General features: G+C 39.0%; 1 protein-coding gene across 1 annotated transcript in view; it reads left to right on the top strand.

Annotated features, from left to right (window-relative positions):
* The window catches only part of GRIA3 (glutamate receptor, ionotropic, AMPA 3), a 147,697-nt gene that overhangs the window by 12,386 nt on the left and 115,001 nt on the right, over positions 1 to 20,310 (top strand). The window lies entirely within an intron of this gene.

Raw genomic sequence — 20,310 nt, forward strand, 5'->3', positions numbered from 1 at the left:
TATGCACAGGCACTGTTGCTTTCTGCCCAGTATTCTGTTCAGAGGGCATGAGCATTTCTGCAGAGCTCATCCGATGGAGTTTCTTTGGAGCATTGCACTCAGTGAAGGAGCTGAGGTGATGGCCTTGGCTCCCATTCATGGTATCCGCAGGAAAGAAATTGCTGCAGTCTGGTGGTTTATCAAGCTCTCTGCAGTGATGGCTCATGGCAGCACAAATCCTGCCTGGAAGCCAAGGAGTGCCAACCTCTAGGTCCTTGGGAGAACTGATCATTCCTCTGTTTTCCCTAGAGCATACACCAGATATCTGGTAAATCCTAACCAGATAAATAAGATAGAAAACCTAATAATAATTTCCAATGGTTAGGAGATTTTCCTGAAGGAGCAGGAGATACGTGGCCAGTGACCCACCAATCTGCAGGCTCCCATGCTCGGCAACAGTGGTGTTGCAGTGCTAGCCCACAGCCCAGCAAGGCTGCTAGGGAGAGAGAGTCACTACAACCGCAGCAATTGGATCTTTTTTCACTTCAGGGCTTTGGAAGCTTTCTTTGGGATCTGTACTCCACAGAGATGTGGTTTTTCCCTTTAGTCAGCTGTCTTTATTCCTTTTTCTCTGTTCTCTGTTCTTGCCTCGCTTTGATAGATAGGAGCAGATAGAGCATAATTAAAAAAAATTAAAAAAAAGAGCTGTTTCACTTGCCAGAGACAGCGAACATGCCTGTGAATGGCACCTTCTGTTCCCCGTCTGCCTGGGTTCACCTCACACCCATCAGCCTCAGCGTTAGGCTCATTCACATGGAGCCGTTAGGTTTGTTTCGCCTTCAAAAACTCTTTTGAGAGTGGGCAAGTTTCACACTGAAGTACTTAAAAATCCCAACTTGATCACAAGTGACATCAGTCACTACCCAGGCTCAGTGTGCTCAGATCACTGGAACTTTCTCTGAATCCACTTTGGCTTTTGAGATGTTTACCAGTCCTTGAAATTGTCTGAGATTCCTGCAAAGCTGGAATTGCTGTAGCATTGAAGGGGTCCTGGAGCTTTTGGTAGAGCCTATATGTAAAGAGCGCAACTGCGTGAATGAAAACCCAGCAATTATAATTCATCAGCATTTCTTTAGTTTCTTGAAGCCTGCCATGCCTTTTGCACTGATACGAGACTTCTGCGGCTCCCAGTGATGAACCTCCTAAAACAAATGACTGAGATTAGTATTATTTATAGATAACCACAGAGATCATTCATCCCTCTCAAGCTGTTTATTTTTGGGCAGCCCAGTGAAACTGATGAAATTGCCAGTTGTCTGAAATGCTGCTGCCAGTTGTTTGAATGAACGGTATTGATTATAGTTACAGGACTATTCATCTCTTACTGGCACGCATACAATACATGGATTATAAAAATGTTGTCTCTGTTGACAGCTGGGTTATGAAACGATACACTGAATTATATGTCCTTGTAGGCAGTGTATACATTGACTTTTCTTATCCTAATTCAAAAGTATTAAAAGTTACATGAAGGAATCGAGAATGGAATATCAGACTCTGAAAATATTGTAATACTTTCATGAGAAACAACCAGTTAACAAGTTTCTGTTGAAATGAACTGACTCAATGAAACTCCAATGGTTACTGAGTGCTCTAAACCTTCTGCTGTGGAGGTGGAGAACATTTTATTTTATTAAATGAGTAATGGACTTCTTAGAAGATTCAGATAGAAAAGAGACCATTTAAATCTACTCTATTGCCACAGTTTTGCTTTAAAATCAAAGAAAACCTTGAGGCAAGCCCTTTTTGCTGTGAATACAGTAGTTGTCTTCTGGCGTCAGAGCAAATACCTTCATCTTTCTGATTTTTTTTGTTTTAAAAAAATGCAGTGATGCAGTGATTGTGTTTGTCTACACTTACACTCAAAAGTTTGCCATCCTTCATTCTGTCGCTGACTTAATGGTGTGTATCCTACTTCTCTGGGTTGCTCCATCACAATGCATTTTGCTGTGGGATTCACTGGAGAGAAGCTCAGCAGATGGCCTGTTGGCCATGGCTTCTGTCCCTTCACTGGAACAATCTGTACTTCTACCTCAGATGAGATAGAACCCCAAAAATTGAAATAAAAGCCCTTCTCACTCTTTGGAGGATGTGATGCTCTTCAATTGATGCATTGCTGTATATTCAAAGGATTCATATTTTGAAAAACTGTGATCGTTAAGGAAAGATTAGATAGATTTTTAAGTACTGTGCATGAAAATTTCCATTGTCTTGCTCTGTAGTCATGAGTGATCGAAAATAGATTGAAGTGCTCAGAGCACTTTTAAGTTTTTCTAATGCTTACTTGTTTATATCCGAACTAACACCATTGCCTCCAGCTGCTGCCCTGAGAGCAGACTTTCCCTATATTTACATGAACTAACTGGTACATTGAACATAACTTCAGCAGTACACAGTGGTGACGGATCTAACTGTAGAATGCTTGGGTGTGTTTTAAAATGTATTAGCAAATTTATCAAATAACTGCATTTAATGTTTCATAAAATATGTAAGTCCAGATCACAGCTGGAGCTGACTGACTTAGTATGCCTGATGAAAGCAGATTTTTATCACCATGGTTCTTAAAATGGTATTTAGCAGTTCTTTTTGGCAGTACAGTTGATAAATTCTTTACAAATTTGCTATGAATTTGTTTGTCGCTCAGTTGCCAAAGGGTCATATTCTTCCTCAGCTTGCATTACTTGTGGTAGCTTTCAAGTGGAATACTTTTTCATCATAATTTCATTTTTCTACAGCATAAACTATCAATTTCCTGAAGAGAAAAATTATTTTATGTCTCTTGCTCTTTCTTTCTTTTCCTCCATAGTCCGACATTGTTTCTTAACCTGTAAGTAATACATTTGGAACCGTGAAAAATCTTCATTTGAGCATCTCATCCATTGGTTTTTCAGATCTTAGCAAGTCACTTTTTATCTGCTGCTTCCTTCTGCTCAACACTTCTGCTTGCTTTTCCTTTGTCTCAGTCTCTGCAGTGAAGCAGTTCTAATACCACCGCTTTAATTAATGATGTTTGATTTTTACATTCTTTCTCCAAAATTTTAATCTCCTGTTATGAGACGGGATATTTAAATGCTCATTCCTAGGTAAGGGGATGAGTTAGCAGAATAAATATCCTACATGTTCATGGGAGGAGAGACACCCCCACCCCCATGCTGTCAGCTTAGAGAGAGATGGATGTGTTGATAATTTGTGTGGTGCAGAGGCTGACAAGATAGAGTAGCAAGGATAAAACACTAGCTACCGCAGTTGGCAAAATTTAGGGGTCTCTTCATCTGTGAATGACTCTGCTTAATTGTTCCCAAAGCCTCCCCTGCTGAAACGATGCATCAGAGCAGCACAAGCTGAGCAGTTGTGAAGGCTGAACTTACTCCTGCTGCTCACGAACCAGAGAGATTGTAAATGCAAACAGTAGGTGCTCCCCTTACCTCTAATTAAAGCATGGATGGAAGTTTGACTAGTCAGCTGCAGTATCAAGTTACTCACAGAGCCAGCTTGGGAGCTGAAAAGCAGGTATTTTTGCTAGATACATACTCTGAATACCTTTGCTTTTCTGGCTTTCTCGGCAGAAAGGACAGCTTGAGGGTAAAAAAAGTACAGTGATGAATCTCTCTCTTCTTTTACTTTTCTTTTTTTTTTAGTTATGGAAAACTGTGAAATTTTCTGCAGGTCACTTCAGAGTAAAGAGGAAAATTTCCTGGGAATCCTAAGGAAAGGTGTCATTCCCTAAGTGGTATTTTCTCATTCTTCTGTAGAACTGCAGTAGGACTGCTTCAGTCCTGCTTGTCTTTTAAAGATCAGTTGTGATAGCAAAGATTACGTGTGATACCCAGATGGTTACCCAGATTCTTGGGAAAACAGTGGCAAAGAAGGAAATAAGAAAGAGTGATATTGTCATTTGAGAGGATGCTTGTACATGGCTTGTAGCTAAAAGATGGTTTCTTCAGTATTCTGTGCACTTGTCCATAAAGGCATTAACACCTAGTTGGAGAACTCAGATGTTGAGATTGGATACTGTAATGTCCAAACTTGCCTTTCAGCAGTCAGCTCAGCTGTATAAAATGCTGGGTGGATATTCTAATTCAGGCCCCTACTTGTTCTTTGTCAGTAGCAACATCCTTTACAAGAGCCAATGTGTGTAGCCCCCACCATGATCTTCTGTTAGAGGTCTGTCAAATGTCTGTTTCTGGGTGGGGTTTTTTGTCTTTCAGGAGAGTGAGAACATGTGGGCTTGCTTAGGCTAAATAACTAGTTACTTTTCAGATCTAGTTAATCACAAGCCCAAGTTCTTCACCTGAATAATCTTTCCAGCGTCATCCATTCAGCTAGCTTCTTCTAATCTTACACCTTTTAAACACAGAAGCCCTGATTATGCTGTTTTAGAGGAAGACCCCTTTCTTCTCATAGTTGATTATCCTTATTTTTAAAAAGTCTTGATTTTAATTTGTATTTTGCTTATGATTCAAACTTGGGTTTATTCTTTTTCACTGCAGTTGCGTCATGGATTAAATTCACGTCTTCTGTTTGTGCAGACAATGTCTGCTTATATCAAGGGCAAAAAAATTCAAATTATATGTACAACAGCATCTTTGTATGATATTACTGTAATCAGTGCTGTTTCTTAATAAGTGCCACAATACTATTGCTTCATTCCTGGGCAAAGTCTCACAAAGACAAGTTAAGTTTTCCAGGGTGGGATGAGTTTCTCCCTTGCTTCCCCCAGGTCTTCCAAAACTGATATTCAGAAATAAATCTTTTAGGAGAAGGATTTAATTATCTTGCATTTCCCATGTTGTTTGCTATAATTAGCTAACTGCATTTTGGATTCTCTCCCTCATTTGGGCAGTTTGAATGGACTCTGTAGGTACAACAGTTTTAGAAAGAGACTTGAGAATGTGGCTTGTCAGAAGACTACAGCTCTGTAGAGTGTGATTAGTTTCACTTACTGGTTTGACCCAGCACATTTATTCTGCTTAGCTGAAGTCATGAAAATCCTAGATACTGAACTTACTTACATTTAGTTGAACTGTCCTTTTGGTAAAAGAAAACATTTTTATTGTGGCAGTTAGATGGTTTCTCTCTGTTCTCTAGTAATACTCTCCCTGCTATGTTTTTATTAAAAGTTAATGGTGTCATAGCAGGGTATTTTTCATTTGAGAATGGTTTGGGGGGGCTGGGAGAGAGGAAGAATAGGACCAAATGCAGGGAAGCCACAGCTCAGAAAAGGATCTGGAGCCAGGAGAGTTAAATTGCACTTCTTTCTAAAATGTGAAATGTCTTGAAAATATTCCCTTCTAGAGCACAACCTTGGTGTGTTTGCTGGTGCTGTTTTGAAAGATTTTCAATTACTGTATCTCAGGGGTAGATTTTATGGAAGGGAAGTTTTCTTTCTGAAGAACAGAAATGAAATCATACTTGCTTCTTTTGTAACTAATGTGTGGTGTGCAGCCATATATTTATGGCTTCTGAATTATCCTGTTTCTGTCAATCTCTCTGTTCCTGTAGTCCCTCAACAAAATAAGAGGACAGAGTATTTTGAGTTCTCCAGAGTAAAGAAGAGGCTCCTATCAGTTGGCCACCATCCAAATCCTTGTATAACCTGAAAATTTTGATGGCCTGAAATATTTCTATCAAACATAGATTAAAAGAGAATAAAATCCCAAAGGTTCTGTGCTCAAAGAGATGGTGTTAATTTATGGATTACATATACTCTGCGTAAAAGTCTTTCCTGCTGTCCTTAGTCACACCACCAACATGACAGTCACTGGAATAAACCAGAGGGGAAAAAACATTTCTTTTTTTTTTTCCCCTCATTTATATTTTTTAATAGCAGCAATTACTGACGTGTTACAGGATCACATTCGTGTATTTATTAGTCCCATGGCTTTCTGTCTTCCTGTTATTTATACAATCACAAGAAAAAGAGAAAGAACTGTATGTAAACATACGCTGTTAAATCGATACAAAATTTTGATGGATCTGGGCTGAGTGTGGGGCCTGAAACTGCCTTGAAAAGGATCTTTCAAAACTGACTTTGCATCCAGCTGAGGATGAAACTAATACATTGAAAAGCTGAGAAAAAGAAGCTGGGATAACACAAATTTACTATTCAAAGAAAAATACTGTTCCAATGCAGTATCTCAAATGCTGGTCACTTTCTTTAATAAAATGGCTTCAATAGATTTAAATTAGGACTAGCTGCACCAAGATATGGAAAATGGAGACCCAAGAGGGGGTGTTTTTCTTTGTTTTTAAATTATTTTAAACGCTGCAAAATAACCTAGGATTTTTTGAGTCCATGGAGTTCACCATTTGGTTTATTTGGTGTGATTTCTGTAAGTCTCAGGACTTCTTGAAATATTAGACTGACAGTGCTTAACTAAAGCTAGTGACAGCCTAACCATGTTTGCATTTTTTGCATGTTTTTGCAGACGTTTTTTGGTTTTGTGGGAAACTCTAAAGGTCAGTATCTTGCTATATGTCCACAGAGTAACTTCAGCATTCAGAATCAAGCTCCTAACCAGAAAGGGTGTTAGAAGTGTATTAGTCTAATGAGAAAGATTAGAAACAAATGGGAATATTTTATATGTTTCACATTTACTTGCAGCAGATTCAACAGTGAGTTTAGCCCCAGAGGCAAAGAATAGCATAACAGAGGGACTTCAATGCCTGTTTTTCTTTTATAGGTGATCTCTGTAGAACAGGAGGTAAGAAATATTGTCGGGGCTTCTTCAGGAAGCTTGGAAGAGCTGATGAATTCATCAGTCCCTTTTATGCAGCTCTACTGGAGGATTTAAATCTTCATGTCTTCAATTTATTAAATTATTATGAGAAAGTCATTCTATTGTTATCAAATTCATTTTTCTTATGCAAGTTTCTATGCTATTTTTGTTATAGAAAGCTATTGTCTCACTGATAACATTGCCAGTGGGAAGGAGGGCTTGGACTGGCTCATGTAAATGGAAAATACATGGAGAAAATCAGAGTACAAAGAAGTCTTCTGTGCCTATAGCTGACATTTCTTAGAAAATGAGGTCTCTTAAACCTCCTATTATAGTCTGGAAAGACACTTCACTTAGTCCATTAATCTATCTGAAAAGCTTTGCTACCTAAGTTCACCAAATAAAATCTATTCAAGGCCTACAAAATTTTCAAGCCCAAAAATAATCTGTTGATGGGCTGCTTTGAAAAACTTGACCCTGTCAGGGAACCTGTTTGAAAATCAGACTAGGAAAATTCAGTGTCAGCAGCCTAGCATTACCTCTGTACCATGTACCAGTTTAAACAAATACAAAGACACCTTATCATAGCCCTCTCTGTTGTCTGCTCTTTTGATAGGCAGTATAGAATTACATAAGATACATATGTGTGTGGTGCAGAGAAAAGAGAGGTTTCCTGTTTTGGAATCTAAGTTTGTGATAAGCTGCTTTTTGCTGAATGATGTGAATGCTTCTCTTGATAACTATCACACTGGTTCTAACAAGAGAAAAGTATTTATTTTAAATTTACTCTGAAATTGGCACTGTAACTTGCAAGTTAAAATTCAGAATCATTAATCTATAAAGCCTGGAAGATACTCTGAGTTGCTTTATAAGAAATTAGTAAAGCAGAAATTTAATAAGTTTTTATTTGATAGGACATGGGTACATTTAAATTAAGGTAAGGCATTATTTAAAACATCTGACTGCAGTTCCTATTCTGTTGTGCATAACAAGCTGATTTTTTAAAAGCTTTTTTGAAAGGCAGCTGAAAAATTAATCGAGTTCATTGAGTTCATGAAATGGTTCCTCCTATCATTACATCTGTGCCTGCTGTGAATCAGGGCTTCCCTGCCTACAGAGCCTGGTCATGTCATCCAGAACTGACAGTGACTCTCTCCAGTTTGTCATCTGAGTAAGATTCTTTCTATGCTTAGCACAGTTTTGTTCTGTGGTTGACCTCCCAAAACAGGTGGTGGTGCAATCAAGAGGTAACCAGCAATTGGGATAGGCATGATGATGATCTTCTGGAAAGAGCTTTTCCTGCAGCTTACTGCAGAGCTTGAGGAACAGTACAGCCATGTGAGAAATTACCTTAAGGCAGAGAAATTTATTACCCTCTGTCATCCAAACTGCAGCAGTTGAGCTGTTTGGTGCTGGTAGAATGGCTGTCAGGTTTACTGTCATAGGGATACACACTGCCATTTTAAGGCTGTTTCCTCCAACTTTGTACTGATTTGTGTGTTGCACAGTTGTGTTTGAGACACTGGTGAGACTCATCTGATTGTTCCTTGGCTGAACAATACCCCCTAAATAGGCTAATTCCTTATGGTATGGCAAAGACTAATTGAGAGCTGTGGATGGTTCCATGAAGTAACTTACTCTGAGGGAAGGATCCACAGTGCATTGTTCTTTAGAAATTCATTCTTACTTTCTGCCATAAGGATTAGAGTTTTCATTCCTAAGGCCAGAAAAGGCTGGGATAGTCTTGCAGCAACTTTATTGCTTTGGACTTCCCTCTGCCTCATTTTTCATCTCCCTTCTAAGTTTATGCCATGGTTTTGCAGTGGAATTTATTGGTGTATACAGGCAAGTTGTTAGCAGATTTGGTGATTCTTGTGGAAAGCCAGAGATGAGAATGTTTTTAATGCTTCTAATAAATGCTGCTGTTACAGAGGGATTTGGATAAAGGATGCTAATACATCTCTGAGGATGGAGCACATCAATGAACCAAGAGGCTAAGGGAATGAGCTGGAAAGTAGGCCTGGTGCAGATGATTAAAGAGTAGGTTGAAAAAGTACTTATTTCAGTAGCAACCAAGTTATTAAAGTATGTATTTGTTCACATGCAAAAACCCCAGTGCATTAAAACAGGCCCACACTTGAAACAAAGTTCAAATTATTAAATCAAATCATGTACCAGAAACTTGTAAGGTGAAAAAAAGGAGTTTGCAGTGAGCAGACTGGTTAACTGTACATATCAAACAACAGAAATTCATGCCATCAGGGATATTAACTTTTGTGAGTATTTGATACACAGCACACACTGTCTTACGTATCAAATTCCACTTTTTCAATCTAAAGAACTGCCAGTTACATCAGATGTTGTTTGCAGTAAAGATTAAAAAATAACAAATAAAGCAAACCAAAAAAACCCCAACCCCCAAAACCAAACACAAAGAGGACTATGAAGATGCTTTGACACATGAATCTGTCATGAATCACTATAGTTTCCAAGAGGCACCAAGAATTCAGTCTTAGGAGCCTCTTGGATAGCAGGATATGGATGCAAAGCATGGATTGTAACCCAGTGATGATGAGCAATGGTGTGAACAATGTGTGTAGCTTGGTAACTTTGGTAAATGTCAGAATATTTTCAAAGGAAAGCTAATCTTTGCTAACCATGTGTCCAATAGGGAGGAGCTGTAATGTCAATAATGTAGTTACATTTTTTTTAAAATACCTGTAATTCTGCATCCATCTGTATTTATGCTGATGAGACCACAAACATGGTAAGAGCATAGCAAGGTCCTCTAGCCTGGATGGTGCTTGTGAGTAACAAAGAGCTTCTAACTCATAGGAATGAAGTTACTGGAGTCTTCACATTTTCCGTTAGCTCAACTAGCAATGTGTGTGTGTGTGTGTGTGAGAGAGAGAGAGTGAGAGAGAGAAGAAGGGCTGTTCTTTGAAGTCATCAATTTGCAGGTGTTTTACTGCTAGGAGAGATTTTAGTAAGTGTTAGCAGAGAAGAGCTAGGGAAGTGTGGAAGTGTGATAGTGTAAATCAGACTAAATCATCTGACTATGCCTAATACAGCTAGATCGTAATGCATCCTCTGATCAGAGTGAGCATCATGGTAATTTGACTCTCAACTCTGATTCAGTGTCTTGAGCACATACTTCAGTCTGTGTGTGTTCATCAAAACACTTAAGCAGGTTCTTAAATTTGTGCACGCAGCTTTGGAATCTGGGGCATTTAGTAAAACCTTGTTAGTGCCAGTGGTGTGAATCTGTGCATGTAGAATAAGGTTGGCTAAGCGTGTGGTTCTAGAGACAGTCAAGGGCTGCCCCACACTGCCACTGTCTCATGACACACTAGATTTCTGATGAGGACTTCTAGGGCCTCTTGAGTAGAGCCAAAGGGCTGCTAGTCTGGCTTTGAGGCATTTAGCTCTTTTCTGTCAAGTGAAGATGTGGGAAGAGTCCCACTCCTGTATGACCATCACACATACCCCTGCAGGCCATGCTCTCATGCTGTTGCTGATGATCAATGAGATTGTTCTCTGCTTATGAATATCGCAGCATCTCGTGGAGTGCAGAAAAGCAATGCATTTGCACCAGGTTAACATTTCACTATGCAGCTGTCTGACAGCAGACTTTAAACCTCTATTTAAAGCTATGACAGTCTGTCCAAACCCTCTGAGATTAACAAATAATTTCAAACTAGGTCTGTCTCTCTTGGCCTCCCCCTTCTCCTGTGAAAGGGCAGCAATCAGTTAAGAATTAACATGTAGCAATGTGACTTTTCTTTCACAATCAGGCTTTTGCTGTACCATTTCCATCAATTTTGGCTTCCACATTATTCAGCTGTGCACCAGACAACTCTTTTGTTATGTGCCAATTAACCCAGCTTGATAAATAGTGATTATGCATAATTTATACAGAATAATATTCTTGTTTTTCCCTGTAAATAAGGCACTGGCTTAGCTGAGGGTACTGGTCTGTGAATTACTGTCAGATGTGATCATGAAGGTCCAGGAGGCTGGTAGCAGGAAGGACTCTTTGGACCGTAAGGCAGATAGAAATTATACCACGAATAAAAATAAATGGGAGGATGCTTTTGCAAAGGTAGTTGGAATCTTGATTTTTGCTTTTCTGTAGTTTGCTCTTTCAATGTATTGAATAGTCTCAGTTCTAGTCCAGATCTTGCTGAATTCCTTGTGAATTTCTTCAGTGACATTGGTGGGTGCTTTATTGGACCTCTAAGGAGCATCTTCAAATAATTCCTTCCAGGCTGCTGAAGTCAGTTTTCACAGACATTCTGTTTCCTCTTCTGTGTTAGCTGATTTGAAGTCTCTCAGACTGATAAGCTGACAGCAGTGAGACACGAAGACTGGGTGAGAATTGCATAGCCCCACTTGAGTAGACAGGGGGAGGAGATACAGAAATGTGAAATCCAGTCCACTGGTCAGAGATGTACTTGCAGTGACAGTGCTTGCTGGAATACTATTGCAGAGCCTCCAGGAAAGTGTTAGGGACTGTTGCTTTGGGTAAACTGGGCTGTCTGTCAGCCAGCACCATGCTCTGCATATATAGAGCCAACTGGAAACCCTCCAGACCTGGAGGCTGCTTGCACAGCTGCTGTTTTGGCGATCACAACCCCTTTCTCCTTGGTCAACCTTAATCATGGCCTTCACCTCCTGGTGAATTTTACCCAGTTCAGTGCTTCAGGTGTGTTTGCCATTTTGCCTCTTCTATCTTATCCTCTGCAATATATCCCCACAGGCCTATAAATGGCACCACCTCAGCAGACTCAGCTCATCTTTCATCACACTGCCAGAGCCTTGTTTTGATTTATTGCCTTTCAACACAGTGGCCCAGAATGAAGTCAACTTCTGAAATCACTTAGGGAAGGATCTGCTGAACAAGCATACATTTAATAATATGCCTCTGCCTTTTTACTTCCTCTGTACTGAGATGTTCCAGTGATATAAGAAATCCCTTCAGAGTACCAGAGTGCTGGAGATAGCTGCTGCTGATCTGCAGCTCTAAGGCACAGCATTGCCTTTAACTGCCACACTTTGATTCAACCCTACGTTCTGCCTAACATCCTCAGCTGCAAAATGCTGCCCTTTTCTGATGGGTGTGATTTATTTTTTTTCTTCATACCTCAAAGCTCTTGCTTTTCTCTTAGCCCATTTAAAGTATTGATGAAATATGTAAGATGGATCATCTCTGAAGATGGTAATGATAGCTACTGGAGTACTCCCTGGTCTACCACATCTTGTCAAATTCATGTTAAAAACACTCTTTTGAACATGTCTTTTTGTTTCAGGACAGAGTGCTTAATGGTTGTGGAACTCCTACTACTTTGAATAAATTTGTAGAAACATGTTTATTAAAATATATGCAAATTAGTAGAGTATATTGGCTGCTGTAAATAAATGGCTGCTAAATTTCCCGGTATGTTATAACTGAGTAATTTTTGAAAGAATAGGGTTTTTCATATTTTCCTCTGACCAACATTTTTAGAAAAATTGCTTCAGAAAATAAGAGATACAGTTACAATCCAAAGTGATCACAGCATGCTGGCGTAACATATGACATTAAAATGAAAAGCATTTCAAATGGTGCAACAGATGGAAACAAGTTATTTCACTTGAGTGAGTGTTATATATTTGTGTTGTATGCACGCTGTCCGTGTTTCTGCAGAGATTAGTTACGAAACAGGAGTTGGAGTCTCGAATGTGAAGAGTGAAAATGATCATTGTTTGCTGTGAATATATTTAGACTCTCTTGGGAATAGCTTTGCCAGATCCTTTGGCTCCCTCACACAGTTGTTAGTTCATCTTCCACGATTCATGCAGAAAGGAGTGTGTGGTTATGTGTATAGGCTAGGCTTAAGCCTTTTCTCAGAGGGCAAAGCTCAATGAACTGCTTTACATCCTCTTGTTACATCTCTAACACTCCCTAAACATCCTAAACTCCCTGAACGGGAAGACCCATGCCATAAGTCTTAAGCATCCAGGATGGTGGAGGTGCAGTTGGGAGCAGAGTGGTGACATTGCACATACTGCTGCTGTTGGCCAGGCATTGAGTATCCTGGAGTAACTGAGCAGAAACATTTCTTCATCAAGGTACAAAAAGCAGATAACAAAGCCTTTCCATTTCTCTCCAGCACTGAGTTTGACTGTCAGCAAAGTTGCTGCTTCTCCTGCAAGTATCTGCTTTGGTGTGAGGACCAGTATAGGCAGAAAGTGGAAGAGCTCACAAATAACACAAATCCACAGCATTTAAATCTGATTTCTGCAACAGTGTTACAAAATCTTCTTTCTAAAAACCTGTGTTTAATGTCTTTCCTTTGAAACAAAAAGGAATGCTTCCTTGTGAGAAGCTCGTGGGGGTGACAGAATCACGATGGACAGTGGTCTGGTAACAATAGAAGATTGTGAATTGCCAGGATGGGTTTAAGTATAGAAAACTTGACTATAATTTGTGGTGCCAGGTCTGAGATCTTGAACTCCATCTTGCAGAGACACAAGCAAGATATTGTAGTATTCGGATCAGCATATACTTAGGTATAGTCCTCAAGTACCTAACATGTTTTTTACATCATTGTCAAAAAAAATCAGTTGATTTTTATGGCACGTATATAACTCCTCTCACCTTTAATCCAGTTTAAGCTTTAAACCGCTATTTTACTTCTCTCAAACCCCAATAGATTATACTTCAAAATGAGCCATGATAATCTGCCTCAAAGCCTTTCAAAAGGAATGTTCTGATAGTACTTGGAATCCATGGTGTTTAAAAAAAATAAGTGTGTAATAGTGATCCCAGTTAAACAAAATCTTTTTATAATTTGGACCTCCTGATAAGAGGCTGACACTTTTCCTGGGTGGATTGACTTCTGGGTTTCTTCCACTATCAGAAATGTGTTGGTTTTCTTTTCCTTTCTTTTTTATTGACACTTACACTATGTGTTGGTAGGTTTGTGGGACAAGAGACTCATTTTGTGTTTGAGTTTTAACAAGGTTCTGCAAAAAATTTAGGTTTTTTTAACTTTGTGGCCAGTAACTCTGTACAGTCGCAGGTTTGGAAGTAGCTTGGGAGCTAAACAGTGAGTACCTTAGCCTGTTCCAAGCTACTCAGGCAACCTGCAGTACATTCCTAGACTAGAAGAGCACCTTTCAGAAAGCTCAGCACAGCTTTCTCAGGACAGCCAAGGTTGTGTTCAGCCTGTCTTCCTGTCTCTCTTTCAGTTTGGTGCTCAAGAATGTCCTTTTTATTGACATTTTAAATATATTGGCCTTTTTTTTAAATACCAAAGCTTTTATTTTGCATATATATCAAATTGGCAGTTTGGGGCCAGAGGGGATTTGATCCTGGTTTACCTTTATCTGCCTTAAGTTGTGCTAATGGATAAATACCTCAGACCTGAATGAACATCAGCTACCTTTCCCTGAGTGCTTTCTGAAACTGCACCTTTTGTTAGGCTTCCTGTCCTAAAAGGATCTGACTTTAGAAATGCTCTTCTTTCTCATGAGCAGTCACTGCAGGACTCTACAGGCACCTATTGGCATCGTGGTGTGCGTGAGACTCGGTGCCGCTGGTGTTCTCACTAGCACTGTTACAGCCTAAGTGGCCTATTTTTATCGTTGCAAGCTGGCATTTTTCATATGCTCATAAAATTCACACAAATGTTTCATTGTGAAGAGAAGATCCAGCACACAGCAAATTCATGTATATTGTTAGGGTTTTATTTGACCAAAGCAGTATATATAAAAGCCAAAATGAAGTTTAATGAGTCAAGTATATCATAAATAATTGGGCATACTGAAGGAAACTGAGGTTGTGGAAATGTATTTGTACAGCATCCAGCACTGAGGAACTGTAATTGGGATCGGGGTTCCAAAGTCATCCTGAAAAGCAGATAAGAAATAAAGACTAATTTAATAATGCATAATGGAGTTGTGATAGGTGACAAAAGTAATCTTGAACATTATCTTGACCAGAGAGTGTTTGGGGATGCTTAGATCTGAACATGTGTTTTGAATTGCTTTCCAGTAAATGGTTTGTAAAATATGAATGGATTAATCCCTATGCCTTTCATTTGCAATTTAATAATACCCCCTCCTGGTGCCTGAACGTGCTGGTTTTATTTTATTGGCTCTTCTAAAAAGGAATGCAAGCTGAAGGAAGTGTGTATGTTTGAAGAAGGCATTAGATAGAATGACGCAATCCAAGTAGTTCGTTATAAAAAGAACTAGATAAAACACTGCATTTATATCATTGAGAAAGCTGATGCCATAAATGAAGTAACAAGAGTAAGTAATGATTTTGTTTTGTGCTCCACTGTGAGGTTTTGTGTTGGGTTTTTTTGTTTCGTTTTGATGGGAGTTTTTGTGTTTGTGAGGGCATATCCTTTTCTAGCTAGGATGAGAAGTGATGTTATAGCCAATATCTCAGGAAGATTTGTATCCAATTCCAAGTCATAATTTCTTGGTTCCCTCCTGCCCCCAAGAATTATTCCAGAAATAGCTGTTTTCAGAAATGCATCTTTTCTCACCTGAGTTTTAAACAATCCAATGAAATATTTTCTTTGTAACAGAATTCCGTATCTTAATTTAAATGTAAAATATGGTTTTATTGGCTATAGGTAAATGCAGTTTGTTTCATTTTAAATTTTAATATGATGAATTTGTCTCTAAAGGAAGCTCTCAAGTCTCATTGCCTGGAGCCCTCTGAAAGTAGCTCATTCTGCATTCAGGGGCACTGCTGTGCTGATCTCAGGGCTCAAGGTAGAGAGAGTGTGCCTTTTCATTCAGTAGTGTAAAATGAAAGCGAAAGAAATCAGTAGAGACATTGTTGGTCTCTCTGAGAGTAACCTGTATGCTTACTGTAAGAGGTGATGTTAATGATAACCTTTGCATTATTACAGCAAGGAAGTTATAGGATGGAGCCTTAGATAGAAAATGGCAACTGCTCTGAGATACACTGCATATTATTCCATTATAAAGCAGTCCCATTAGTCTGTTGGCAGAAGCTGGCAGTGAGAATTGTCTGGAATCCAAGACAATTGGCAGAAGGAAGTGGATGGAATAAAATTATTTCATAGCTGAGAGAAACACAGAACACAAAACTGAAGAACTGGTATGAGCAACGTGCAATAATGTCAGCTGTGATGGAGCTCCTACGGCACCTTTCCTCCCAAAGAGCTGCAGGAGGATTGCGGAAACAGGCCACAGTGCCCCTTGACATAGGTTAATTTTGTCAGACCTACTTTATAAGAAATTGATATGAACAAAGGGGAAAGTACATGTCCATAAAAAGAGTAATGAAAAAGGAATAGTGTCTGAGGTATTGTAACCTCCAACCCCTGACTCCAAAATTACCAGACTGTTAACAGCTGCACTGGATGCCACACCTGGGAGGATCCTACTGACTTTTACAATTCAGTCATTAATGGTACCATCCAGCAGAAATGGTGTATTAAGATCCACATAAATCCATATAAGGCCTTATTGTTGGCTTTATGCATCTTTAAACAAGCAAAATCCAAACCTACTTGTAAATAATGTTCCTAGTAACGCTTCAGTTGTTTATAGTAAGAACTGGAAGTTAAAAAAAAAAAAAAAAAAAAAAAAAGGTGTCAGAGAAGTTTTGACTTTAGCTTCCAGGCAATAGACAGTATAAATGTCAGAGCCTATACAGCCTGGTTGTGTCAGGAATGCTCACAGTCACTACAAGATAGAAAAACTAAATACCATTAGAAAGCAAAAATAAATTTTAAAAAGACACAAAAAAAAATCTAATAACTTGTGTGAAATGGGGCATCTTTTGAGATTCTGGCCTGCAGCCTTCCTGGGGTCTGAGTGAAAAAATATCTGATCTGGTTAATCTTAGCAAGTTTCTGTGGTGGGCCTGATTTGACTGGAGGGAGGATAGAACTGCAAGTAAAACAGAAGTCTGGGTTCATTGGGTTCCAGTGACGCTTAGGATGGCTCAGCTGCAATTCAGTACAGAAACCAATTAATTTATTTGGATTAAGTCAGGTTGGTTTGCTTGTTTTGGGTTTTTTTAAACTAAATTCTGTTTACCACCATGATCACTCTGGCTCTGAGCATTTTACTTCCTTGGCAGGAAACACCAGTCTGTCATGACCTGAAAGTTTCTTATCTTCTCTTGACATGCTTGAGAATTCACAGGCTTCTATCATAGCATCCCTTCCTCTCCTGAACACGATGGCATGTGGCAGCTCAGTTACTCTGAGAACAAGCCCAGTGTTAATCTCCATTAATAAATACTCACCTTGCACCTAATGCCAAAATAATGGTTTATCACGATCTCCCGTCGGATAACTGCTGCTCAGGACCTCTCTCCCTTGTCTGTGGATGTTGCAACTTGGTTATGTGCTGTCCTTGGAGAAGATGTGCATGCACATAATTAAGAACAGTTTCATAAAGGCAAAGCTCAGCAAAGAAATTGCTTGTCTCTTGAGGAATGAGGTTGCATCAGGGTTTGTCCAAATAGTTTCTTTAACTGCCAAAGTATGTGTTTGACCATCTGCATTTTTCAATAGGGAAAAACAAACATAAATCAACCATGATTAATTAAAGAAAAATACCAAAATTCTTACTCCAACATGAGGATTGTTCTGATTGACAATAGAAAGTAGTTTCTAAAAGAAGCTTAAAGCTAAGGTCTAGTTAGCTTTTTTTAAATTTTTCTTGTGGCTCAGCAATGTTAGAATAATAATGTAATTAAAATGAATGGAATGACACATTTTGGTTTTGGAAAACAAGTAATAATATGGCTGTTGGTTCATGGATATTCAGTAAGTTCATCTGATCACATAGGAGATTAGGTCACAAACTATACGAAAGACCTGGTGCTAAAAAGTTGTAACAAAACCATGAGTTCAAAAATGCAAATGAACTTTGGGGACCAAGATAATTGCCCTTTTAGCTTTTCCTTATAAAAACAAGGGTTTATTTGCCTTTTAAATGGGTCAGTAAAATTAGATTGGCACCCTACAGTGCATGCAGACTAAGACAAGAATGAGCAGGGGACCTTAACAGATGATTTTTACATATAATAGAAGACAGTCTATAAAAGGCTTGAATCTTTCAAATCTGCAGTGAATGCAAGCTTGAATCAGGGGAAATAAAACTGGGCAGGGAGTTGCATTTGTCAGAAGATATTGTTGGTGATCCTCCAGAATTTTTAGGAAAAATAGTTGCAAAGATCTGAAAGGCCAAATCAGAAGCTCTCACCTCCCTGCAAGCAGCAGCTCCATGCTGGCTATAAGGTATTATTTGGAAAAGGTCATGTGGTCAGGTTGTTCACAGACTGTTGGGGTTTTTTCTCAAATTGCTCACAAACTGAGAGTGGGCTCTTTGCATAAGCAAGCACAATCTGCTATGAAAATACACTTCAATTCAGTGTTTTCAAATAGCTATTCAAGACAGCATTATGTCCAAAGGACAAAGACCGGGAAACATTTTCAAACTGTTGGCCCCAGTGCCTGTGTGCCATGTCTCTAAGATCCAGAAAGAGCACAAACCTGTCCACTTCTCAGCTGGTTCTCAGCTGGTTCTCAGCACGGTGCAGAGGAACTGGTCCATGCTGGAGCCAGCCACTGTCAGTTACCTTTAGTGCTGCACCTCTTCTCTCTACTAACTCTATGGGATGTAGGGACTCACAGTCCTAGTCAGAGGTAATCTGTAGTCTCCATTAGAGTCCTGCATTTGGGTAACATGATGGGCTTTCTGGGCTCCCAGCTTTTTTCAGATGCAGTGTCCATATAAATCTGAGAGATTTCAGTTGAGTCACAGCTCAAAAGTATTCCTGAGTCTTAGACCTTATGCCTGATAAGAAATAATGGGTGAACTCAAGATTCTTTGGATTCTCTGGGTTTTTAGGATCAGGAAACCTCTGAGAGTATGTTTTGTTTGCATTGCAAGAAGGGATGTTTTGCTGAATATTTGTTTTCCTTTGCAGTACAGAATCTACATTAAAAACTAGTAAACTAGGCCATTAATAAATATGTAAAAGAATCCTGATCTGTGAGGTATGGGCTCAGTGTATGTGATGACACCTAGCTCTGCTAGTCCCACTTCACTGATTGTTCCTGTGGAATTAGAGGGTTTACACACCACTGAAATGATTTAGAGACTGCCAGACTTTCTAATGTAATCTTTATTTTTCCCTTTTTCCACCTGGAAGTTAATGTCTTTTATTTGTAACTTCAGCAGATAACTTTTATGGTAGCTTTTCTACTTTATATCCTGCTGGTATATAGTTTAACAAAATGCCTTTTTAAACAGTGTATTTAATTCCTCAGTCATTCCTCTGGGAATAAATTCTTACTGTAGTATAACTTCTTTTATGTCTTTACTGTTGTTGAGAACTTCTGCAAACTTTTCTTTCAGAAATCACCACTTCTTACTCCCTTTCCATGTCACCTGTGTTTCTCTTTGCTGTCTGCACCTGCTGTTATTTGCTACTAATATCCACAGCTGATCATGTCCTGTTACAGTGGCTTAAACACTTAAGAAAATTCCTTAACAGCATTTCTATTTTTGCATCTGGATCTCCAGGGAAAAAAGTCATGTTTTCACACCTGACTACTGATTTGAGGTGTTATCCATGATGCTGTGTCAATGAGCTGATATTGTGGAGAATCCTTTTTAAAATTACTTTAGCAGTCTTTAGTGGTTCTGGATGGTAACATTTAAGATGGGAAATGTTTCATGATGGTACTTTTGGAAGTAACGATGCTGTATATTTCTGTGTAGAAGTCATGTCTTCCTTTCTGGTAATTGCTTCCCCTTGCTTTTTGCAAAGTTAAATATGCAGCATTTTGGCAAAAGCATTTAATGGGGCTAGTTGAAAATTGCTGTTAAATTCAGTTCTTGACAAGTGAAATTGTTAATGCTGAATGAACATTTTTCTGGGAAACTTATTTTCATTACAAGTAGGACTTGTTCATCTCAGTCCAGAAATGGTCTGATTAGAAATGCTGCTGTGCTGTAGTGCATTGCACTTGTACAGTCTTTGTTATGAGCCAGAGAGCCAGCACCTCACTGATCAGGCTCCCTTGCTAACTGATGCAGTCTCCCTCCATGGAAAGAGCCCAGGGTCACAAGAAGTTTGCACTTTTCCTATAGAGATGAACAACAAAGAAATTCTTTTCCCTGCAACTCCCATGAAGTTGACCATGTTTATAAATTGAAATACTTTCATTTTTGTCCAAAATGGTCATTATTCAATCTCTGTAAAACATGGGAAATAATGAAGTGTTTCTGCAGATAATTACCTGTGAAAAAAAAAACCACCTTTGTCTGCATTTTTATTATTTTCTGGTACAAGATGAGTTCTCAGAACAGAATGGTTAATGACTAGAAACCTCCAGATTAAGGGATATCGGTTTTTGTCCCATGAAGCCACAATGTATGTTCCTCATTTGTGTCATCATATAATAAGCTACAAACTTTCCAAATTCCTTCTGAAAGATTTTAACACGCAGTTAAGAAGTCACCACAGTTTCTCACTGAAAAAGGTCACACACAGATTTCA

Source organism: Acanthisitta chloris, unplaced genomic scaffold (assembly GCF_000695815.1).
Source record: "Acanthisitta chloris isolate BGI_N310 unplaced genomic scaffold, ASM69581v1 scaffold25050, whole genome shotgun sequence".
Classification (NCBI taxonomy): Eukaryota; Metazoa; Chordata; class Aves; order Passeriformes; family Acanthisittidae; genus Acanthisitta; species Acanthisitta chloris.